This window comes from Ochlerotatus camptorhynchus, unplaced genomic scaffold (assembly GCF_037179485.1).
Source record: "Ochlerotatus camptorhynchus isolate MF236.1 unplaced genomic scaffold, CSIRO-AGI_Acam_v1.1 ptg000225l, whole genome shotgun sequence".
NCBI lineage: Eukaryota > Metazoa > Arthropoda > Insecta > Diptera > Culicidae > Ochlerotatus > Ochlerotatus camptorhynchus.
The window spans coordinates 815,419-839,726 of NW_027040715.1; the positions used below are offsets into that span (position 1 = coordinate 815,419).

At 38.4% G+C, this 24,308-nt stretch overlaps 1 protein-coding gene across 3 annotated transcripts in view; it reads right to left on the reverse strand.

The window, feature by feature from the left end:
* Positions 1 to 24,041, reverse strand: part of hop (tyrosine-protein kinase hopscotch) — an 87,545-nt gene extending 63,504 nt beyond the window's left edge. Inside the window, exon 1 of one of the 3 annotated variants that reach the window (XM_065225311.1) lies at positions 23,853 to 24,041. The gene's annotated coding sequence lies outside the window, so the exon portion shown is untranslated. Of the gene's footprint in view, positions 1 to 23,497 lie in introns of all 3 variants that reach the window. The other 2 variants (XM_065225310.1, XM_065225312.1) reach the window with 2 other exon arrangements.
* Between the last annotated feature and the right edge of the window lie 267 nt (positions 24,042 to 24,308).

The window sequence follows — 24,308 nt, forward strand, 5'->3', positions numbered from 1 at the left end:
ATGGGTAACCAATTGGCTACAAAGTCGACATGCATCAGTTAGGACCAAATCAATAGTTGAGGGATTTCTTGCCGAAGAACAGCATGTTGGGCTGTTTGGATATTGAATAGTGCACCTGCAGAACAATCATTAAACAGAATATTACCATTGGGAACATTATTCCATGAGCGGTGTTTTGCATTAAAATCACCAATAATGAAGAATTTAGACCTATGACGGGTAAGTTTCTGAAGGGCACCCTTGAGAAAATTCTTTTGCTGGCCTACGCATTGAAATGGCAAATAGGCAGCTATAAACGTAAGTTATCCAAATTTTGTTTCAACAGAAACTCCCAAAGTTTCAAAAACTTTGGTTTCAAATGAAGAAAGAATTTTATGTTTGATTCGTCTATGAACAATGATGGCAACACCACCACAGGCTCCATCAAGACGATCATTTCTATAAATGAAATAATTTGCGTCCCTCTTAACCTTATGGTCAGGTTTAAGGAATGTTTCAGTTATAACGGCAATATGCACGTTATGAACTCCCAAAAAGTTGAACAGCTCGTCTTCATTATCTTTAAGAGATCGAGCATTCCAATTTGAAATATTTAATGATTTAAAATCCATTACTGAATTTCAATGTCATGACAATATTGTTCGCAAATATTACCCCAGTTTGAATAGCATCAAACATGGAGTTAGATTTAAGCATATCAGTGATCATGTCAATTAATGATTTCTGTAAAAATTCCATTTTAAGAGCAGTAATGCTTCCTTAGTCAAATTTTCGTCAAACAAAAGTTTGTTTCTTACATCCTTAGCTACCATTTGGACGGTGAGCCCCCAGATTTCCTACTTAAGTACAATTTTGGGCCAACCTATTATATATACCATTAGATAATTTGACGTGATGTTTAAAGCTTTTGTTTTAAGTCAAAGAGATATATTTTTCACACGTAACTTTTTTTTTCAAGTTAAGGAACAACGTGATTTGCTCAGATTTTTCAATATTTTGAGAAAAATCAGATCGCATATTTACTGGTGGTGCGTGATTCTCTTAATAAGAACGACGTGAACTTCCTAAGTAACAATTTTGATGTTATCGCAGTCTCGAAGATCATGGTTTAGACTTCAAGATTAATGTAAGACCTCGATAAAACTTGAACGTTGCATGGGATGAGACTTCAAAATCTATTTCTGAGTTAAATTGACGACTGCTTGCTAGTTGCAATCCTGTAAATTAATCAAACGTAATGCAATTTGGCACGGGAATTTAGTTTTTCATATGTATAGAAAAAAAATACGTTGATAAATTTACTCACTAGTAAGCAAGTTTCCAACGGAAACAAAATTGAAAGCCATTAACCATTCCACAATTTGGTTTGTTTCCTTAGCATTCTCGCTCAGCCAATAAATTCCACTCCATGCAATCGAACCATGACATACCTCCACCCATTGAGTTCTCGGCCGGCATCGTCGTCGTTGCCTTCGTCGTCGTCAACCGAACAGGCGGAGTAATCTGATCCTTCAATTATTAGTGAAAGCAGTCTCTAAGGGAACTGCATAGGCGAGCGATAAGATAAATGACTTCAGCGAACATAACTGCACTTGTTCGCTTTCCTTGTGCATTGCAAAAGTCAGTGGTGCTCGGCCGATGTCACGGCTACGAAGCCGTGTGTCGTTCGTTTGGACAGTAGAAGGTACATGGTTGCACTTTGTCGACAGTCCGATCGGGCTCTTTGCATAGAATGCAATTCCGTTTCATCTCACCCGCCACCACGCACCGACCGTCTGTCCTTCCGAATCGTGTCACCAGCACTGTATTTTACGCCTCTTTTCCTGTACGTATACGTTATGTTGCTGGCAAATCTGGCGAACTTTTTTACAATGTGAAAATAAAGTACTAAACATCCAATGTATTATTAAGCAACTTGATGGCAATTTTTACCCATACCCCCCCGTGAGCGTGTGTTGCAACACCCCGATCACTGGTCACGCAACCAGGTGAGTACTTATATTCCCAGATTTCGAAAGAAATTCAGCTCATGCAGTGATAGCCTTTTGTTGGACGCAGACGAGCACTTCACAGAATGATTGACTGACATGGATTGCCTGATTTCCCGGTGATGGTGCTACTTCGTTGTGGTTTGGCCTAGCAGAGCCTGGTGTTCTATTGAATAGTTTTTTCTTTTCAATAATTCATTGAGTGGGGTTTAAAAATTCATTCGATCAAGAGTGCAGTCGCCGGCATAAATATTGTCCTAATGAACGAGGCATTTTCCAGGAATTTATCGGTTTAATAATTCATCGAACCGGTTAATTCATATTAGATAGGGTAAATGTGGGCTTCGGCACCCATTGATGTTTTCGCCAATCAAAACAAAAAACCTCGCTGAATGTATTCAAACGAGTTTTTCAGCTTCCTTCTGATTTAATTTTAACGACTGAGCAATCATGGAATGACAGATTTTTCTTTATAACGTACTACAGTATGCGGCTGATTTTGAGTTGCCGAAAATAGAACCGCTGGTTAACACGCAAATCGAATGGAAAGGTTGCCTAAAGAAAAAGAGGCTGCCGACAATAGTCACACTCACCTGAGAAGATTAGAGAGTTTGGTTTAGATTGACGAGAATACGTAAATTCCCCTATGAAAAACAAAGGGCAAGGATTATGAAGTTTCCGAAGAATGGGTACTTTCCTTCTAATTAAGGAACGATTCTTATGAAGCAATTGTCGGTCTTCTGTGTTTTGTAGTTAATTGTATGCTGTAATTGTACGATGTAAACGAACCAGGGCCAGGACACGAGAAGGAGAGAGCTAAACTACTTTGTAGCCACAATTGATAGAATCGAAACAGAAGTTGTCAAGCAGCCAAATAAAGGGTGTGCGGAATCAAATTGCATCACAAGAAAATATTCGGTAAAATTCACCCATTCAACCGATCATCTTCAAACTTTCAGGGAATAAAAGAAAACATATTATTTAACTTTATCTATGTTCGTTTTATTCAATTTCTTTGCCATATCCAAATGCACGTACTTAAAGACTGGAGCGCGCAAAAATTGGTCGACAAAATAATCGTTTCTTTCAGTCAAAATTCGTATCACAAAAATCTCCGTATTTTTCTTTTGGTAGTTCAATTCATATATTTAGAGGAAAAAATGTTCGTTTATTCTATTGGTTTGCCAAATCCAAACAGCCGTGCCTTCCGCTTAACCCCTCCATTAAATTTTGCACAGTGGTCTCATCGACCATATTCGCCGCCAAACGCCAGTTAGATTAAAACTGCTGCTCATTTCCCATGGATTTATTAATTATTTGACATTCCGTTTGACCAAGGCCCAATTCCGTTCGATAGGGCGAAGTTCTGGGCTGTTGGGAGGGTTGTGGTCTTTGGGTACCACAACCACGTTGTTCGCATCGTACCACTCGACTGCCTTTTTCCCATAGTGGCAGCTCGCCAAGTCCGGCCAAAAAAGCACAGGTCTATTATGTTGCTTTAGGAATGGTAGCAGCCACTTTTCCAGGCACTCCTGGACGTAGATCTCTTGATTGATGGTTCCCGTAGTAATGAAAATGCCGCTTTTTAGACTACACGTGCATATGGCCTGCCAGACGAGATATTTTTTCGGGAACTTCGATAGTTTGATGGTTTTGAAAATTTCTGCCACCTTCCCTTTTCCTGATGCGGTATAAAACTCCTGTCCCGGAAGCTGCTTGAAATCCGCCTTCACATAAGTTTCGTCGTCCATGACGACACAGTCGAACTTTGTGAGCAGATTCGTATACAGCTTTCGGGACCGCTGCTTTACCGACGTTCTTCTTCTTCTTCTTCTTCTTCTTCGCATTTCAAGCTTATTGCATATAGCATATTAGCTTATTGCGTGCTCTCAACTTAGTGCTCTAGATGCACTTCCACAGTTATTAATTGAGAGCTTTCGATGCCTGTACCATTTTTGCATCAGTATAATTGTGTGGCAAGTCCAATCATACTTCTATGCCCAGGGAAGTCGAGAAATTTTCCAACCCGAAAAATTCCTAGACCGGACCGGGAATCGAACCCAGCCGCCTCCATCATGGTCTTGCTTTGTAGCTGCGCCTTTACCGACTGAGCTAAGGGAAGCTTTGCCGACGTGTAATCTCGGTTCGTCACCTTCACCTTCTTAAACGTCGACAACCCGGCTCGTTTCTTGGTCCGCTGCACAGTAGTATGGGAGACATTGAGCTTGCCAGCGACGTCCCGGATGGAGAGGTTAGGATTCCGCTTATATTTCACCGCCACCTTCTTCGTCGTCGCTGCCACGTCCGGATTACGATTGCCGCCGCTTCCAGGCTTCCTGGTGGTCGACAGACGGTCCCCGAAGACTTTTAAAACGTTTGTCACGGTCGATTTGGCCACATCCAGCAATTTTGCCAACTTGGCGTGTGAGAACGTCGGATTCTCTTGCTGCGCGAGCAAAAATTTGACACGCTGCTCCACTTGCTTGGACGTGATTTTGAAAACTGGAGAGCAAACGGTGAAAAGTCATCATAGCAACCATTGTATATACACTCAACTTCCAAATGCAGCATTTCAGGTTTTTAATGCATTTTTAACAGAAATACACCAATTTTAAGTTGACCAATTTTTGCGTGTTCCAGACTTGTACAACGTTTGGACCAACTTTTGTGTGTGTGGAAATCCATTTTTTCTTCATATGAATGATTTCACTTCCTTGGGGTGTTTCAGTTCCGGTGCGTTCTGGGGATTGAGATGCTTCGGCACGAAATTGACTTCCTTAGCCTTGTACCACCCCAGAACATCTTTCGAGTAATGAAGTCGAAGTAGACGCTTTTGGAGGAATTACTTAAGATATACCTGCCCATAGATCGTCCCAGTTGTCACGAATGGAGTGCTCCGCTTTTCACACGAGCAAATTGCTTGCAAAATCATGTATTTATTGGCAAATTTTGACATCGTCTGCTTTCTGACGTCCTCGGGGACATCGAACTTATGATGAGCGGTGAACAACAGGAGCCCCGGAAGCTGCCGGAAGCCTGCTTTTACATACGTCTCGTCATCCATAGCGAGACAATGCGGTTTCGTCAACATTTGGGTGTAGAGCTTCCGTGCAAGTGACTTCCCTACCGTATTCTGTCGTTCATCACGATTCGGTGCCTTTTGGACTTTTTTTTCGCATCTTGTACGAAAGCTTTGCTTAAATGCATTTCCTTCACCACATCTCTAACTGAACTGTTTGGATTCCTCTTGAACGCTTGAATTACGCGCTTGTGATCTTTTACACTATACGTAGATTCATTTTGGCCACTTTTGACGTATGATTACGTCTTTTGGCAACATATTGGGGGTGCAATTTCAAAAAACAAAATCGACCGCGTTACGAAAAGTGGTCAGGTTTTGATCATTTATAACTCTGTTTATAGCGGATGGATTTTAATTCTAAACTAGCCAATCGATTGGAAATTTGTCTACAAATCTGATTAAAATAAACACTCTATCAATTTTCAAAAGGTCAGTATTGAAAATTACACAAATGTCCAACTGTTGCAATGGTGATTTAAATTATCACCTATTGCCTGCGAAAAGCGACACATCTAAATCTCAAGTCTAGATGCTCAACAAATCTTACCTTAGCGAATCAATCTTCGAAAAATCTTCTTTCATTTCTAGCATCTACTTGCATCGCGCGTCATCTTTTTGCAGGAAATCTTCAGAATCGTCGTCAATCTTCTTTATATCTACTCAGCATGCGCACAGCTAGCCACAGCAAAACACAATCTTTCCTGCATCGTAGATAGAGTCGTCCCCCTCGGCGAAGAGCGCTTGCCCTAACACAGATTTCAAAATCGAATTCCATCCGGTCTCGCCGAAACAGTTGTGCAGCAGTGCTTTCGGCGCGTGGCGTTGAACATTGTTCTCCAGTACACAAGCAGCGAGATGCAGCCCACATGAGCATCCACTCACCGATGAAGTAGGAAGAAACCGCACCGCTGCTGATCGGATTCAGTTGCTCTTCGTGAATCGCGGTGGGCCATCTATGCCAAGCGGGTCAGCCTCGTTCCAAACAACATGCAGCTCGCCAGCCTCATCCGTGTTGAACACCCTAATAGCTGAACAATACTCAACCATCACGACAAAATGGTTCTTTCCAGGACCACCATAAATTATTGTTGTTTAGGGGTTAATTTTCATCGAAAGTTCGCTCGCCTTGCTGCCAGCCACTTACTTACCTTACCAATCAGGCTAAGGCCTTGTTGTCCTCTGCTGTCCGAAGAAGTCGTCTCCACTCTACTCGATCCATGGCCACAGTTCGCCAGCCTCGTAGTCTGCGAAGGGTCCGCAGGTCACCTTCTACTTGGTCGATCCACCTTGCCCGCTGGACGCCTCTTCTTCTTGTTCCTGATGTGTCGCTTTCTAGAACCATTTTCATTGGATCGTCGTGCGGCATTCTTACGACGTGCCCAGCCCACCGTAGTCGCCCAATTTTTACAATGTGGATTATTGATGGTTCTCCCAGCAGCTGGTGCAGTTCGTGGTTCATTCGCCTCCTCCACGTTCCGTCATCCATCTGCACTCCACCGTAGATGGAACGCAACACCTTCCGTTCGAAAACACCAAGGGGGCGCGTTGGTCCTCCACGAGCATAGTCCAGGTCTCGTGTCCGTAGAGGACCACCGGTCTAATCAGCGTCTTGTAGACAGTCAACTTCGTGCGTCGGCGAATTTTATTCGACCGGAGCGTCCTCCGGAGTCCAAAGTTGCTGCCAACCACATCACCCTCAAAACTCTTTGATAATGTACCCAGCAGCCAAACGATTGTATTCAAATGCGTAACAGTATTGAAGTAGTATATACAAATTCTCGCAATGGCCGAATACCACATAACCTTGTAAATTAACCAGAAACACTTGGAATGAAGGCAAGGGTTTCTCCAGGACGCTAGAACAAGCAAAAAATTTTGAATTAACATGATTCATCGCGAATATCTCGCGATTGGAAAATTTAAGCAAGAAATTCCTGGAATAAATTTTCGCTTAGTTTATTATTATTGTGCACGAAAACGCGTAATATTGTCATCAAAAAACGAGGCGTTTCCGTGATGGGAAAAAATGGGTTCCCTAACACAGTCACCGAATATTGATACCGAGCACGTAATCCTACGTCAAATCTACGGTCGTGTCTTGGATACAACCTCTTACTTTTTTTCCTTCCGAATGATGGTCAAACGTTCGTTGTGTCGATTTAAAGCACGACTTACCGTAGATTGTATCATTTCCAGTTTTCTGCTGATGGCACGATGAGAGGGATCCGGATTGTCGAGGCACATGCGCAAATTTTGTGCGATTACACAGCTGCTAGTGAAACTTATACAGTGTAAACATTGAACTAATTTCACAAAAAATTTCAATAGAAAATACCCAATGGGTAAAAGTTACAACCATTTGAAAATGATGCAATTTGATTCCGTACACCCTTTAGGCAATGAAATCCGAGGAAAAAAATATTTAAAAACTATAGATTGTTCGCACCATTTTTTTAAAGCATCACTCGTGAAATCTTTAGAATACAGTAGCTACCGTTCTGGACGCAAGGGCACTTATGTCTTCCGAAAAACTGGTCTTTGAGAAATCGAAAGAGTGAACCATGCTTAAGTCTTCTTGATGTGCCTACACTCTAACATTATAGTACCCATTGATGAGTACAATTTCACCCATTTTGAAGTAAAGTTTGTTAACCCATTAAATGGGTAAAACAATTACCCATTAATGAGTAACGTTTACCCACTAATGGGTAACAATTACTCATTTATGGGTGTTAGATACCTACAGGGCTGGTAGCGATCACTGCTGTCAAAAATAGTTATTTTAGTGACCATGTTGAAGAAATAAGTGCTCGAATAGTGACTTATAGTTGTAAAAATAGTGACTAAAAAGTGACCTAAGGGAAGAAAAGTAGTTGTTCTGATGGCACACCAAATAAATGTTTGATGTTTTAGACTTATTCGATGAATATATCATAAACACTTATGTACGATATGAACCTTTAAAGTGAAATATTCAATAGAAAGTTTATGACCAAACCCACGGTATTAGTCAGGGTGTCTACTAACTGCAAAAATCTGGAAATCCGAGAATCATCAGAGTATTTTATTTTTCCTTAAAATACCTGGAAGGTTCAGAGAATTTAATAATTTTATTGCTAAGGTTATTTAAAAAAAAAATAAACAATAATCTTAAAATGCAAGCGTTTAATTTTTCTCGTCATTTTCATTCACACTTTGAACATTATAGATGGAGTGGAATAATAATAAAAAAAAAACAGAGGCTTGAAATGTTTTGAAAATTTTCAAGAATCTGGAGTCAAATTCCATGCACGGTATTAAAAGCTCGTGGAATTTTACTATAATTTCTTAAGGCCTCATTTTGAGGAAGTTCTGGGGAAAAAAATCGTTCAGAAAAACATCAAATGCAATGTGCTTTCAAGTTAGTTCTGACGTATTTAAGATTTCTTGTGAAGCCTGATAGTTTTGAGTAGAATTTCAAGAAACCCTGAATTGAATTGAAAGCAAATTTTAATGAAAACTCTTAGTAATTTCTCCTTCAGAGGAAAATTCCAACGGTCTTCTGATGATAGTTTCACAAAGTTTGTGCGAGAAAACGAATTCGGGGCATAGTAAGTCCTTGGAATCTTTTTGAAAATACTAAAAGGAGGATTACAATTAAATCTGTGAATAACTCCAGAACATCTTCAAAGAGATTCGGAAAATAAATTCAGGAGATTTTGTCAAACAAATAATGAGAAGAAATCTAAGGAATTTGTGAGGAGAATTGCCAATGAATTCTTAAGAGACTTTCAATGTGAGTAGAATTCCAAGGGAAAGAGTGAGATTCAAAAAGAAATCTATAATGAATTCAATGAATATTCGGAGAATCTTTCCAAAAGGTTTCTTATTGTGGTGAATTTCAAGATGTTTCCAAGGAAAACCAAAAGAAAATTGAATTCGAAGCTTCATCGAAATGTTGAGGTATATTTCAATGGAAATCAGAATGGACTATTATGAGGTCTTCAGAACTACTTGAAAGTTCCCAAATTTGTGCTGAAGTTAATGAAACTGCTTTTCTAACAATTTTTCTAACGATCATAGATCCCTTCTAAAGGTTTAACAATTCGCTGAAGTTCTCTAAACTTCTTAAAAATTTATGTAACTGTTCTAATGTGAACGGAACTGCTCTGAGGTTCTCTGTTTTTTTTCTGAAATTCTCGCAACTTCTCTTAGGTTTTTGCAGTTTTCATGAGGCTTGTTGTACTGCGCTGAATTTAATTGAACCATCCTAAAAAATTTTAAGCTAGACTGAAGTTCTAAACTCATGGGAAGACTTCAATTAAAATTTTAACGTGTCTGAAGTTATCTTAAAATACTGGGAACTGCCTTAAATTTTCACTCTTTTCCTGAAACTAATGGAACTGACCTCTCCCTGAAATTCTTTCAATTTTCGAAGCTTACCAAGCTTCTTTCAAATGCTCCCGCATTTTGCTAATACGAATTCCTGAAGTTCGTGGATCTCCTCTTAAGCTCCATAGATTTCTATGAAGTCCTCGAAATGTTTCTGAAGATCACTATCCTTCTGTGCAGATTTCATAGTTTAAACGCTCACTAATTTTCCCTGAACTTATAATTCCGCGGAACTCCGTAAGTCACTTTAAATTTGCTTAAGTTAATGGGATTATTCTGAAGCTATCTGATCGTCCTCGAAGTACTCGGAACTTCGCTGAATATCATGAAACCATCTAATAATATCTAAATGTATTAGAAATTTTCTGGATTCTGAAGTTTTAATAATTTCTCTGAAGGCCTCTGTGTGGGAACTACCCGAGCAAAGTCTGAGATCAAATTGAAATCTAAATTTGATGTTGTGATTTCGCTGATAATGATTGCTCAGGTTGCTGTCGTTTTGGTCGTTTTAACGGTTAAAATATCAAAATTGAGAGCAAAAAAATCTTCCTGTGACACCACATTGAAAACTATTTCTGCTATCAGTGAGAGCAAACTGAAAACTCAATTTGATATCAATTTTTCCTGTTGATAACAAAACAAGTAATCAATTTGATGTTATGCTAAGGCAATGAAAACAAACCCGCAACAATATATTTTTGAAGAGCAAATGTACAGCAAAATGAAAACGAAATTTATCAATTGCATAAACTGAAATCAAATTAGGATTTCAGTTTGATGTTGATATCAAAACTTGATTTCAATTTGCTGTCATGTTGATGCTGGACTTTGCTCGGGATCCTGAATTTTTCTACGTATACAAATTATAGATCTTTAAACAACTCCAAAAGTCTGTACTAAAGCTACGGAAACTGCTCTTAAGATCTGAAACTCCCCAAAGAACTCTAGATCTACACACTTCAATCATGTCGAAAATTTCATGTAATTTTTATGGCTAAAAAATAAACAAATGTAGTGAAAGTAGCGTAATGTCAATTCATGCACTGTATTAATGATAATTTTGTCCTTTTTGGCAAGTAATATTACACCATGTTTTTGACAAGATTGAAGTACATCCACTTTGATGTGAAATCAAAATTAATTTTTTGCTGTGTAGCTTTTTCTGAGGTACTTAGAACTTTTTAAAAATTTGCACAATATCCCTCATGTTTTCTATATTTCTCAAGATCGCTTAACACCAGTAAAGTTCTCCGAAATTCTAGAAACTTTATAAAAGTTCCTGAAAATTTTCGGAAGCTTGAGGTTTTTAAAGTTTCCGGTAAGTTCCCCATATTTTCAGCATATTTACTTCCCTTATGTTCCCAAAGTTCCTACCATTGTTGTGATGTTAATGGGACTGCATTGAAGATCTGTAATCTTTCATTAAATAATTACGAACTTGAAATAAATCATTTGTTTTTTCCTTGATTATGGCACTTTGAAAATTTTCAATATCTTAAACTTGTACATGGAATAGGAAACTTCAAAATATTGAATAATTTTAGATCTTGGACTTACTCAAATTAAGTATGTTTTTTTTTAACTTTATAAAGTGAGAAATGAAGTAAATGTTAAACTTCAACATCCAATGGATTAAATTGTAAAGCTGTTTCTTTAAAACTGATTGTCATGTCTTAAAAACGTTTGGGTAAATTGCTATTGTTTTTTTTTATCTACAAAAAATCTTAAAATAAATTCACGCTAAAAAAGTTTAAAAAGGTGACTGATTACAAGAAAAAGTGACTTTAGTGACTTGGCCTTAAAATAAGAGACTTTTTAGTGACTGGCTTGAAAAAAGTGACCAAGTCACTAAAAAGTGACTCGCTACCAGCCCTGTACCTATTAATGGGTATTTTTTTACCCATTAAATGGGTTAACCTAAGCGGCGCCGGTGGTGTAGAGGTAAGTGTGATTATCTCTCACCCCAGCTGGCCTGGGTTCAATCCCAGTCGGCGCCGCCGGGATGTTCTGAGGCATAACATCTCTGATCACGCCTTCCTTCGGAAGGGAAGTAAAGCCGTTGGTCCCCGGTTCATGAGTTGATGGGTCGATAGGTAGGGTTCCAGGTGTGGGAGCTGCCTCCCTGGCGTCGGTAGCATTGGTGCTCAGCACGGAAAACAAGATCGACGGAAAACAAACCAAAGGACAAATGGGTTAACCTACTTCACTTCAAAATGGGTGAAATGGTACCCATTAATGGGTACTTTCCAGTTACAGTGAACGTATCGAATGAAATTTCGAATTCCATTTAACACACAATTAGAAGGATTTCCGAAATGAACTTACACACTTAGAAATAACTAATTTTACAAGTGACAGAATCAAACATGTCATATAATATTAGGTGCTCCGAGACTGTAAAGTTTATTACTCGACAAAAAGTACGTTTGATTAAGCTATATTTCGCGTCTGTTATGACTCAAATTTGTGTCAAAATTGACGCTCGTATATGTCACTCTCAGAGCACCTAAATTTATATGAGTTTTTCTAAGTGTGTAGCTTTATTTTTGAGGTACAGACAAAGGATTAATAGCACCATAGCTTTTAGTGATTTGATTGTGATTTTACGAGTTTGCAATCATACTTATTAAGTGAGCTGTTTGAATACTTGTTTTTTAAACACCCTTCGATTGTGATAATTAATAATACCTAACCGAGCACAGCAAACAATCCATCGGCGAATAGATTACATTAGAAATATAGATTAGAAACGATTGAACACGTCAAGTGTGATCGATCTTAGTACATATCGGCTGGGTTTTCCCACCTATGAGAGGTGTGGTAAACATCAGCTGCAAGGGTGTAGCCATATCTAACGCGAAGAGTGATCGCTTCCAATCTCACCTCAGGAAGCTAGTGATCCATAGGTACTGTATGAAGACCGATCGCTTTCGTTCCTCCGCTGTTTAAATGGATGACGGAGTTTGACGTCACACTCCGTCAACCATTTGAACAGCGGGAGAACGAGAGAGACGTCGAATTCACATTGTCATCCGACAAGCTACAGTAATTCAATAGGAAATATCGAACTGGAGCATAACTTGCGCGATCAAGGACACGTCAATGGGAATTAAATCGGATTCAATCGATCTGGTGCTCATCGGGAAATCATTTTCAAGTTTTAATGCCAGCGAACACTGGACAACGTGTGGTGCAACTAGAGGAAGAGCGCGCTGACTTAATCTCGTTCGTAGGTAATGTGCGACTAACTACTCCCCGCTCCTCTTCGTAGCTCTTTCTCTCTGCCCTGTAAGTAAACACGAAAACGCTGTTTACTAGCGTGTGCACGAGGCATTCATGTGATAGCTAAGATGTACCTTTGGAGGGAAAAAAAACATCGTGTGCCGTGATATTGTTACACGCCTTGCACCCTATATCCATCTAACTCAGGAGCTGCAGTTCGTTCGTTCGTTCGTTCGTTCGTTTGATCTCACTTGGCTCTTTGATGCGTGCAGGGTTACATTAACGCGGGTAAGATTTATTAGTTATTGTTTACAAACCTATGGCAGCCGGGGGAGACGATTGGGCGTTTTGAAAGTGCGGAAAATGCGTGTAACTAAGTACCTAGGACGGAGCACAGGCACACATAGAAGGTTCTCAGTGACGAAGAGCCACGGCATGGCTAATTGAAGCAATAGATTTGGCTGGCTGAGCTTATTGCAATGCAAATTATTAAATGCAATATCCTGCTCTTGAAGTTTTACTGAGATGTCTGAGTATGAAAAGTCATGACTTAGATTAATTGTCTTAGGAAGTTGCCAGATGAAATCGTTTCCTGCCAGCAGTGTCTGGATTTATCAATATGTTGTGCATCTGTGCATATCAATATGGGTCGGGGCAACTCATGACCAATCAATGTACCTGTGGAATTTGTAATTCCTTTAATTAAAAAACATATATAGGAGAATCGTTTATGGATAATTTAAGATTTGTCAATTCAAATAGATTAACCCCGGCTGAAAGTATGAATGCGGTTTACAAAATATAATTTACATTAAATGCCGCAATCAGATTTGTGTGTAGAAAAATAAACAAGTAGATGGCAAAACCTAACATGATCCAGTGTTTTGTTTAAATTTAAACCATTACTTTAAAATGTGATTTCCTAAGCCACAATTCATTATACTACAGACACATAAGAAAAATCATTTAATCCTAGATCCAGTTTGATTCCTGTGGGGCATTCTTCTTGGCAACAGAATAAAACCAGGGTGGCCAGTGAATTTTCATTATGAACTTCCCGGATTTTGACGTTACCATTTATATATCTGTAAATAGTGAATGGATTTTAATTCTAAACAAGCCAATGGATTGCAAATTTGTCTACGAATCTGCTAAAATGAACACTTCATCAATGTTCAATAGGTCAATATTGAAAATTACACAAATGTCCAATTGTTGCAATGGTGATCACAATTATCACCGATTGGCTGCAAAAAGCGCTTTCCCCAACACAGATTTCAAAATTTAGTTCCATCCGGTACCGCCGAACGGTGCTTATTCAATCACCATGTGCGGTGGTGTCCGGTCGGTCGTCATCAGCAGCAGCAGCAGCAGTACTTTCGGCACGTGGCGTTGAACATTGTTCTCCAGTACACAACGAAATGCTGCCCCGCAAGCAGCGAGCTGCAGCCCATTCACCGAAGAAGGAGGAAGAAGCCGCACCGCTACTGATCGCATTCAGTTGCTCCTCGTGAGCCGCTGTGGTCCATCTATGCCAAGCGCGTCACCTTCGTTCTAAACACCATACAGCTCATCAGCCTTATCCGTGTTGAACACCCTAATAGCTCAGCATTACTTTACCATCACGACAAAACGGTTCTATTTTGGACCACCATAAACTATTGTTATTTAAGATTTAATTTTCATTGAACGTTCGCTCGCCTGCTGCCAACCATATCACCCCCAAGGCTCTTTGATAATGTACTCAGCAGACAAACGTTCGTCGTTACATGCGTAACAGTATTGAAGTGGTACATACAAATTCTCGCAATGACCGAATACCACATAACATTGTCAATTAACCAGAAATACTTCGAATTAAGATAAGGTTTTCTCCAGGACGCTAGAAAAAAACCAAAAATTTCTCGAATTTCTATGACTGATTGCGATTATCTCGTGATTGGAAACTTTTGGGCAAGAAATTCCTTGGATAAATTTTTGATTTTTTTTTATTATCTATTGAACGTGTGCGTACGAGTAGAATAAAGGGATAACCTAGAGCGTTATCAGTGATTGCGGTGGTTCACGCAAAAATAATTAAAGCATATCTGAAAACATGACGCTGCAAAGTCACTAGGTCATTCGAGTGAGATATTTTCAGTTTATCTATTTATATTCCATTTTGACGTAGGGCTACGTCTGTGATTTCTATTTGGGGGTACACTTTGAGAAAACCGAAAATGGAACATCTAACGAAATTATGAAGTTTTTTGAACGTTAATAACTCAGCTGCCTCTGGACACATTTCAATAGTTTTATCACCAATCGATCAGAAATATTTCTACGCATCAATGCTGCCGACTGTTGAAAGTGTGGTAAATGGAAAGCATTGTCCAAAAGTGTCGAAATAACGAACAAATTCACCGATTTCGTACATGCTGCTTCCCCAACACAGTTATCAGAGAATCGTTTCTAGGCGAAACATGTCAATGTAGGATTCGCCTACGATCTTCGGGCGTGCGCGAATAGGAAGGATGCAATTGCGTAACATGTTGCACACTCATTGCCATATTCAGAACCACACACCCCTAACGACCACCCAAAATGTTCTCCAGAGCTTGTAATCTTGTAACCAAACTTGAAAGCAGGGGGGCAAGGGATTTTGATCGACTCTCTTCATCGACTTTCTGTTTCGTTAATAACTCGACGGTAAACACATTCATTGATACGTTTGTTGTTCTGCATGATAGAAGAGCATAGCACAAATAGTGCGAAATTGGTTAGTGAAGCCATGGGTATCAAAAGAGGAAATCGATGAGGAGAATTGACTTTCACCCTTCTGCTTAAGGGGGTATTCCCGATCTTTTTTTTCAAAAAATCAAATTTTTTTTTTCACGTTTTTTTGTACTTTAGACTATATACTTTCATCCCCCCAAGCTGTTTTCCGATCAGCGAATTCGGTGTCCAGGCATAGCTGACTAATGGTAAGAACCCCCAAATGGTTTTAACTAAAGTCAAAACTTTAAACGCGTTTTTCTCGAAACCACATTTTTTTTTTATCGGGCGAAGATTTTTCTCAGAAACTATAAGAGATATTGACTTGAATCTTTGCGCATTTTGTTCCTTATTAAATTCTTTGGAGCTTCTCCCACTTTCAGCCAAAAATATTAACATTTAACATTGTTTGAAGCACCTTAAAGTTGCAAAAAAGCGGGCTAAAAATCGCCTGTTTTTTCATATGGCCGCCATTTTGTTAATTTGCAAGATTTTTTGCTGCCAACGGGAGAAGCTCCAGAGAATCTTATGCAGATTATTATTTCATCACGAAATCTGTTTCAGATGAAGCCGTTCCAGAGAAAAGTCTTCGCCCGTCCAGGCGTTTGCGGCGAACAGGGGTCTGTTTGTCGCCATTTTGTGACGTCAATAATGTCTTTTTTTGTGTCGAAAAAAAATTATTTGTAAACTTTAATGTTCAATAAACAAGAATCCCAAAGAGTTAGGCGCATTACTATTCATTTTCCTTGAAAAAAAATTAGTTGAAAAACAGGCCGAAAAAAGGCAAAAGATTGGGAATACCCCCTTAATTCAGTCGTCGTCATAGCAATGAAAACAAGCATCGCAGCGCTTTTGGTTCTTGGGTTACACTTGCTGGTTGCAATTCTGCTGTTCGACATTTTCGAAGAACCACCAAAAAACATGAATTTACACTATTTTCTAGGGATGCCTAAAAGTCCAATTATTCAATTAACGATTAATCGTGAAGATTTTTCCAGCTATCGATTAAATATTTATCGCATTTTCAATTATTCGAGCGTGTAACCGACATCCCTTCTTATTTCTACTCGTTTGATTCAGCACATTAGAGAAAATAAATAAAAAAATACTAATTTATCTGAACAGGCATAGAGAAGAATCTTACTTGAAACAGGATCATAAATTCGCCGGAAAAAGTCTTAATCATCTTTCTGCTAAAGGCTAAGATTTACCAACTTGTTGACAGAAGGAGTTTAACGAGAAATACTAAAAAGGGGAGGAGCTTTAGCTGGGTGGACACTGATATTCTTCGGCCTTCCAACCTGTCTGGGGCACCAGTTCAACCTCTGTCCAGCAGCACACGGGCCGAGACTCTTGCAAGTGCCCAATCATTGAACCGAAGAATATGGTATTGTCCGGTCCGATTTGCCACCAAGATTTTCCAAAAGAGTTAAATTTTTAATGATGTCCCAACTAAAATTCATATCAAAAGGTTCCTTTCAGGGCAATCACAGTCATACTAAAGAGTATAAACAGAGAGAACCCCGCTTAAATTCCTATTCCTACACAAAATGTATTATATAAGACCACGTAGTCCTACGTCACCATTGCGTAGAACCCCATAGGGCTGCCATTGTAGTTTTTTTTTTCTTAGTGATTTATTAAATGCTCTATATTGAAGAATAGAGTTTCCTAATCATTCACCCTCCCGCTAACACAACTCTTCCCTTTTCTGTGACATCTATGAAGGTAATAATTTCAAAAAGTTACCAAATTGTGACTTAAACATTATCAGAAAACTTTCAGAAATAGAATCATGCAAATTGATTTATCAGTCATACAAAAAAGGTAGGCATCGATTTCGTATCCGTACGCATTCGTCAAAAGTTTATAATGCAAGATCTTGCACAGCTAGATTAAAAACTAACAACACTGTGTAACACGACTTTCAATAACAGAGATATTTTACCATATTTGAAATTCTTATGGTCTCCTGAATTAAAGTCTAGAATAAATATATTCTCTAACACGTCACGCTTTTTAGATGCGATCTACGAACTTGCATCACGAAGGTGCTCCGCGTTTGCTTAGTTACCTAATAATAAGACATAATCTATTTTCGAAATGAGGAATGAAACGTCGAGAAAGCGTTTTAAAATATTAAATGATATAGATACCCATATCTAATTTTTTAATTACCGAAAAAAGCATAATTCTTCTACAACAGGAGTTGCTATTCATTGTACTGGGCCGAACATCTACTGGACCGAACAGGGCTGAATGAGCCATTAGGTCGACTTGGGAAAGCGACATTATAAAGGTTGAACACTAAAAAATTCGGACACGAAACTCTTGTAGGGGGTTTAAATAAAATGCGTTTTATTTTTCATAGTTCAATGTAGCAGCTATACATTCGTAAGTAGTATGCTTATTGTTAAACCATTCTCTTTCAGGCCAATTGCAGTTCCACCCTTTTTCTTCAGTATGTGCTTCACAATTGACCAGTATTCCAGTATTCCTCAATTAACCTAAACCCAAACACTCAAATAAATGTATAATGGAGATATTTTAAATTGAGCTAGAAACTCTGATAGGTATTATTTACTAATGTAAAGAAAGAATATGATTTTAAAAAATATTCCAACATCTTTAGAAAACTATTTTAATTTACTCTGCAATGCTCATTGCATTATTAATAATTCTTGCTAGGAATTGCCTGAAGAATTCTCCTGAAAATTCCCTTGGAGTTCCCCTCAGAATTTACTTAATATTATCCTGAAATTCCCATGGAATAATCTTAGGAATATTTTTTTAGTTCTGCAAGGAAATCCCAAAAATTCTTCGAAATGCTGCTGTGATTCTCCTTTGAATTATTTAAAAAATAACACTGGAATATCCTTAGAATATTTCTCTAAATCCACTTGAAATTCAGCTCAGAATTTTCTAAGGATATTCCTCAGAAATCCGTTGGAAGTATTCTCAAAATTCTAATTGAATCTATGTTGGAATTACCGTTGAATTTTGCTCCTTTCCTTGGTATTCAACTCACAACTAAGAAATACTCACCTGAAAAATAACTTGCAGTTCTTCTTAGATTTCTAACCAACATTTGTCAGAACCCTCTTGAAATTTTCGACCGAATTCATTTGAGGTTCGATAGAAATTATGCTCATATTCAATTGTAATCCTATGATTTTTCCAAAAACTCACATGGAAATATGCTTCGGATTCATTTTGTCCCAGAATCTTCATTAAATTATCCTCAGAATTTCCTCTTTTGTTCTCCTCAGAATAATCATGGTGTAATCCTCCTTCTCGTCCAAATTTTCTCATAATTCCTTAAGAATTAACTTCAAAAGCTGTTATGAATTTTCATTAAAATTTATATTGAATCCTATTCAAGGTTGACTTGGAATTCTACTCAGAATTACCTACAAACCTAGAGTTCTAGAAAATTGATGTTAATAATCCAAGGGTTAAATTTTATGGACATTGACAAGACTAAAAATTTAAACATATCAGGTACATGGACTTGGTGAAATTTTAGAGATGTGGATTCAGATGTAACTTAAACAAATCAGTAGATTAACTATATATAAAACCAAAAGCTACTTATTGATCTTGTAAAATAAATTAGAGTTTATCTCTGGGAGTGCCTTGAATTTTCTTTATAACAGTGCAGAAGTTCTCTGCAGAACACTAAAACAGTAATTAAATTCGTCTTTAGATTCTCTTTGAATTATAAACGTCTTTTTTTAAAAGAATTCACCTCCTTAGAAATTCCCATGCTGTTAAATTTTTAATCTGAATTGTCTTGGAGTTCTACTGAAAATTCACATGGAGTTCTCCTTAAAATTATCTGGAAATGCTTTCCAATTCCAAGTAGTTCCTAGTCCAAGTTGTACCCAAGAAATTGTTCACGGGGCTACTTAAAAAAAAACACTGATCTCACACAATTGACTTGGAGCTCTAGTCATAAACTTCGTATAGTTCATCCCAAAACTCCATGGAACTTTTTGTCCGAAGTACCTTGGTTATACATATCTCTAGAATCTATTCTAAAACCTGTTCAAAACTGCTTTGGAAAAAAGTTCTTTTAATAGTTCTTCAAAGTAACTGTATCCTGAAAATCTAGTCTTAAGATTTTTTTAAAGAGAGGAAGAAGCACATTTTATTCAATTTGGCATCGAAGTTCACGAGTTTATCCCGGTGACATCGAATTTCTGGTATTTTCCGGTTATTCCGATTTCCCGGTCACCCTAATTATTTAATTTTTCAGTTGAATCTGGACTCCTGAACGGTACAAAATGGCAAAAAAGTGTACTTTTTCGTTCGTTAGTTTAATGAACTTCCAACTAAGAACGAAGCATACTGTAGCACTGTAACAATTTGTATTTATTGTTTTAACGAATTTTACATTGCAATTCAAGCGGGAATGGCGAAAAAAGCGACTTTAGTGACTTTTCGACGAAAATAGGGACTTGTTAGTGACCACCTTCAAAAAAGTGACAAAGTCACTAGAAAGTGACCCACTATCAGCCCTGATGCACCTTCTTAAGTTGATGTAGGATTAACTTTCCCTTCCTTTGCCTGCGATTGTAAGGCCACATGGCCAGGTGTATAATGTGATGCTTGTTTTGTAGATTTGATTTTTATGTGGGGAAAATCACTAATCCCAAGTGTTTTTTTTTAACGCACGATATTTTCAGCAAAACGTATTAGTTGACCATTACATAGCCACCCATGATTTGTACAATCGCATATGCTATGCTATCTATTGAATAAACCAAAAGTCCCGTGCGTTTTGTGCATGAAAATGCGTAATTTTGTCATCAGAAAACGAGCCGTGATGGGAAAACGTGGTTTCCTTAACACAATCGCCGAATATTGATACCGAGCACGTAATCCTACGTCAAATCTACGATCGTGTCTTGGATACCACCGCTTAGTTTTTCCCGGTAAAATTTTATAAATTTCCCGATTATTAATATTCAGCAATCTGAATTTTTCAACAATCCGGACCTGAAAAAAAATACTCAAAAACCAGAAATTTTGAAGAAAATCCAAGATTCGATAGAACATAAATTATAAGTCCTGGAAAAATTTGCAGCCACTGTACGTTGACGTTGGTTTAATGGATTTTAAACCAACACACATCTTTTGTAGGTTGGGAGACATTGAGAATTTCCTTTCAACTCAAACAGTGCAACCTCTTTTTGAACTACCTTTCTGGTGTCCATTTTTTCAGCATTCGTTTTTTTTTTTTTCATTTCCAGAGTGTTCCATAATGACCGACTATAGTTCTTCTTGCATTGTCATCTGACGATGTGGATTAGTGTTCTCAGTACTACAATTTATTTGTCCACGATTAGGGGATCCTTTGATCAGTCATTTTGCTTCTTCTTTGATAAACTTCATGATTTGCGCTCTTGAAATGATTGGTACCGGAGACGAACCAGCGCCTCCTTAATAAAGATAACTAACTAACTAACTCTGATTAGTAGATCAGGTGTTGTAGGTACGATGTTGTTTTTCAGGAATCTCAATAAGGACACTAATTCCTTATTGTGTCGCTCTGAAATTCTCTTTTTAATGGGTGTTTAAAACTCGTCTGAAATTGAGCTATTTTGTTGCTACAATTTGGAATATAGGAGAGTCAAACTTCAGCAGTAAGAAATATCACGTCACGTCTATCCAGAGCCTCTGATGTTTATCGGATTGGCTGAAGAGAGCTATAGAGGCCCGTGATTGTGCTTACATCCGAATCCGATATTAGATTTGATAGCCCCAGTTCATCAATGGATTCTTTGACTCAATGATACACCTTTATTAAACGCTCCAACATACGTTCGGAACTATTCTACCGTGTGTTCACATCAATCAAGAGTTGAAGCGGTTTGCCGAACGGGTTTTAATTTTATCTTGCAAAATCGAATTTTCACCGGTGATCGTCGAAAAGGTTGGCCACTTTTCGGATCTGCCTTAAAATATAACCATACTGTTGCGTGTTATACAAATCTAGAATAAAGAAAGTAATATCAGGAGTAATGATCATCAACCGGACAACCTACCATATTTTATCATAACTGAAGCTCCGTCAGTGGTAGAGGCTAATATATTATTCAACTCAATACCGAAGCTGTGTCATTCACAAGAACAACTACTTTTTAAGCAGAGAATGATCCGTGGATACGGGCTAAGCCATGATTGTAGAACGAACCGTCTCCAAAATGGGCATTCACATTGATGTAGCGCTTATTTCTCTGGCTAGTCCACTCGCCCATCGTCACACTAAGAAGTTCATTCACAGCAATCCATTTCTGTGACATGTTTAGCCTTTTCACAGAAATCAACTACCTACTTCATGACTACTGATTTCGTAGGTTTGGAAAATGCAGCTATTGTTGAATAAATACACTTTTGGTAATCGCCGTGATGGAAAATCCTTCAACAGCGGCAAGACGAGCACAATTTCCGGTAACGATTGCCATTTCAAAAATTGAAACATCGTAGGCTGTTCACATTTACAGGATGCGTTGGCCACCCCTGTATTTGTTACAAGTTCCCCGGGAAATGACCAGAGTCTCAAACCAAAACCCATCATGTGACATGTCAAATTACAGATAAATGCAAAACTAAGGTCGATGTTGGTCATATTGTGTGTTCAATAGCTTCACAAACATCGAGCATTCATCCAAACAAATTTCGATACTGTTCCGAAAAGATACAATGGTGTTTTCGGTAGCAAATTTCAAATCGCGTTGTCTATAACAAACACCAACACACTATATTTCTCGATTATTTTTTCGTAGGGACGTATCAGCTTTTGTAAACAATGCGCGAACAGAGATGTTATGCCTCAGTACATCCCGGCGGCACCGACTGGGGTTTGAACCCAGGCCTGCTGGGGTGAGAGGTAATCACGCTTACCACTACACCACCGGCGCCGCTTCGTTCTAGTTCTAGTCCTAGTTCAGAATAGAATTCCAAGGACATTTTGACCCTTACGTCAACCTTCATGATGACTAACTTTCAAACTCGAGCAATTAAAAAATACAAATGCATGCATATAATTGAAACCAGAAGAATCGGATAGCTTTGGATCCAATTCGAATACAAATGTGTCTTATGGTGGTTATTTACAGGCATGTATATATTATTGGCGATTTATAAGGTTTCGCATAATTTACATGAATTATCATATACATTTTCGCAAATTCACGAGCTAACCTCGTGTTTGCAATAAATCGTTGAAATTAACATGGGTTTTGTACCGAATACGAAGATATACGAGTAGACGAGAATGTCACAGCAGTTGTTTCCATATCTAAAGAATAGTAAAAATCATAGCAAATTAATCGCACAGACTATTGATATGTTGTGTAAATTAATCAATTAAATGACATATTAATATCTTATTTTGCTATCAGATCAAAATTAGTTCTTGAATTCATGTGACCAAAATATCATAACAATAGCAAATTATGCTTTGATATCAGAATAAGCCATTAACTTGTTATAGTGCACCCAACAACATAATAAGAGCGGAGACGAGTCAGCCAACGGCTGAAAGTCTCCTTAATAAATATATATAAAAAAAAACATAATAAGATATTGATAGTAAAATTTGCTATTATTTTGCTATGGTTTTGTTATTTCCCTCTACTCGGGTAGCCTTTTAATCGCGTTTCTTCTGCGCTGTGCAGAAAATCCGCATACATTTTTGATAACTTCTAGGCTTTGAAGTATCTGGATTAAGTTTCTTATTATTTCCTGCTTTTATTTTATTCATACCATTCATTCATTATTTCATAGTCATAATGAATTGGCAAATTTTACTGCTTGTACCAAGATGACAGAACGACCAAACCCGGATCCTGATTTCATCTAGTCTCAAACGAAAACTCTCTCGAACGGGCGAGCAATACCCGGACTGGACAAGTGCATTTGCACCCATCATCAGTGACATTACGATGCAATGGATGGCCGGTCGATACCGTTGTATATGCGTATCCTAATTACTGTTTTTCTAGTTTCTCCTATTCCACTCCAACCAAATTGCGTATTCCCACAACCATTCCCCATCGAAAAACAAACTTACCTCTATTATTATCCCTCGCAGAATATTCCACTCTGGTCAAACGTAAACAAACGAGACAATCCGTTTTCTCGGAAAAAGTCACCGACTGGGACACTCAAAATAATGCACGATCCTGTGTCGTAAAAAAAAAAACACCCACAAAAATTCCTCTTTTCTAATCAGTGCTCCAAGGCACGGCTCCAACTTCACTCATGATAGCCATCTTTTTCTGCTACCGCTGCTGTTGCTGCTGCTGCTCCGGGTTGCCTTCTTCCTTGTGACGACATATTTTTTCACTCTTCCACTTTTTCAGTGCCACGATAAACAACAAATTCCACCACTAGGTACTGGAAAGCCCAGCCAGAATAAGGCCTACCGTCCGCGCTTATCACCAGTAGCAGCACTCCGATCGATTTAACTGCACCGGCCTGATCGTAAACACCACCATTCGCGGACAGGCGAACTCTCACCGGATTGATAATATTGCACCAAGGCTTCTAAAAACACTCTTAAATTTTCCGAAGAATCTCAAACGCCACCGTCGCCTCACAGATCCACATCCCCGTCCGATCCTATTCCAAATCCAAGAGCTGTCACTAACCTTTTTCTATGGTTTTCTCGTTTACTACTGACTGCGCTTTATAAACGTAGAATGCGAATGAAACGGAACGAACGACGACGTCTCCGAGGCACCGCGCCACATTGGCACAACCACATCGAACTTGCGCTGCTTACACACCAACACCTCGCATTCACACCGAACCACAAGGCATTACAAACTATAGTCGCTATATTAATAGAGTGGCGGATATAATTTAGATCTATTAAGAAA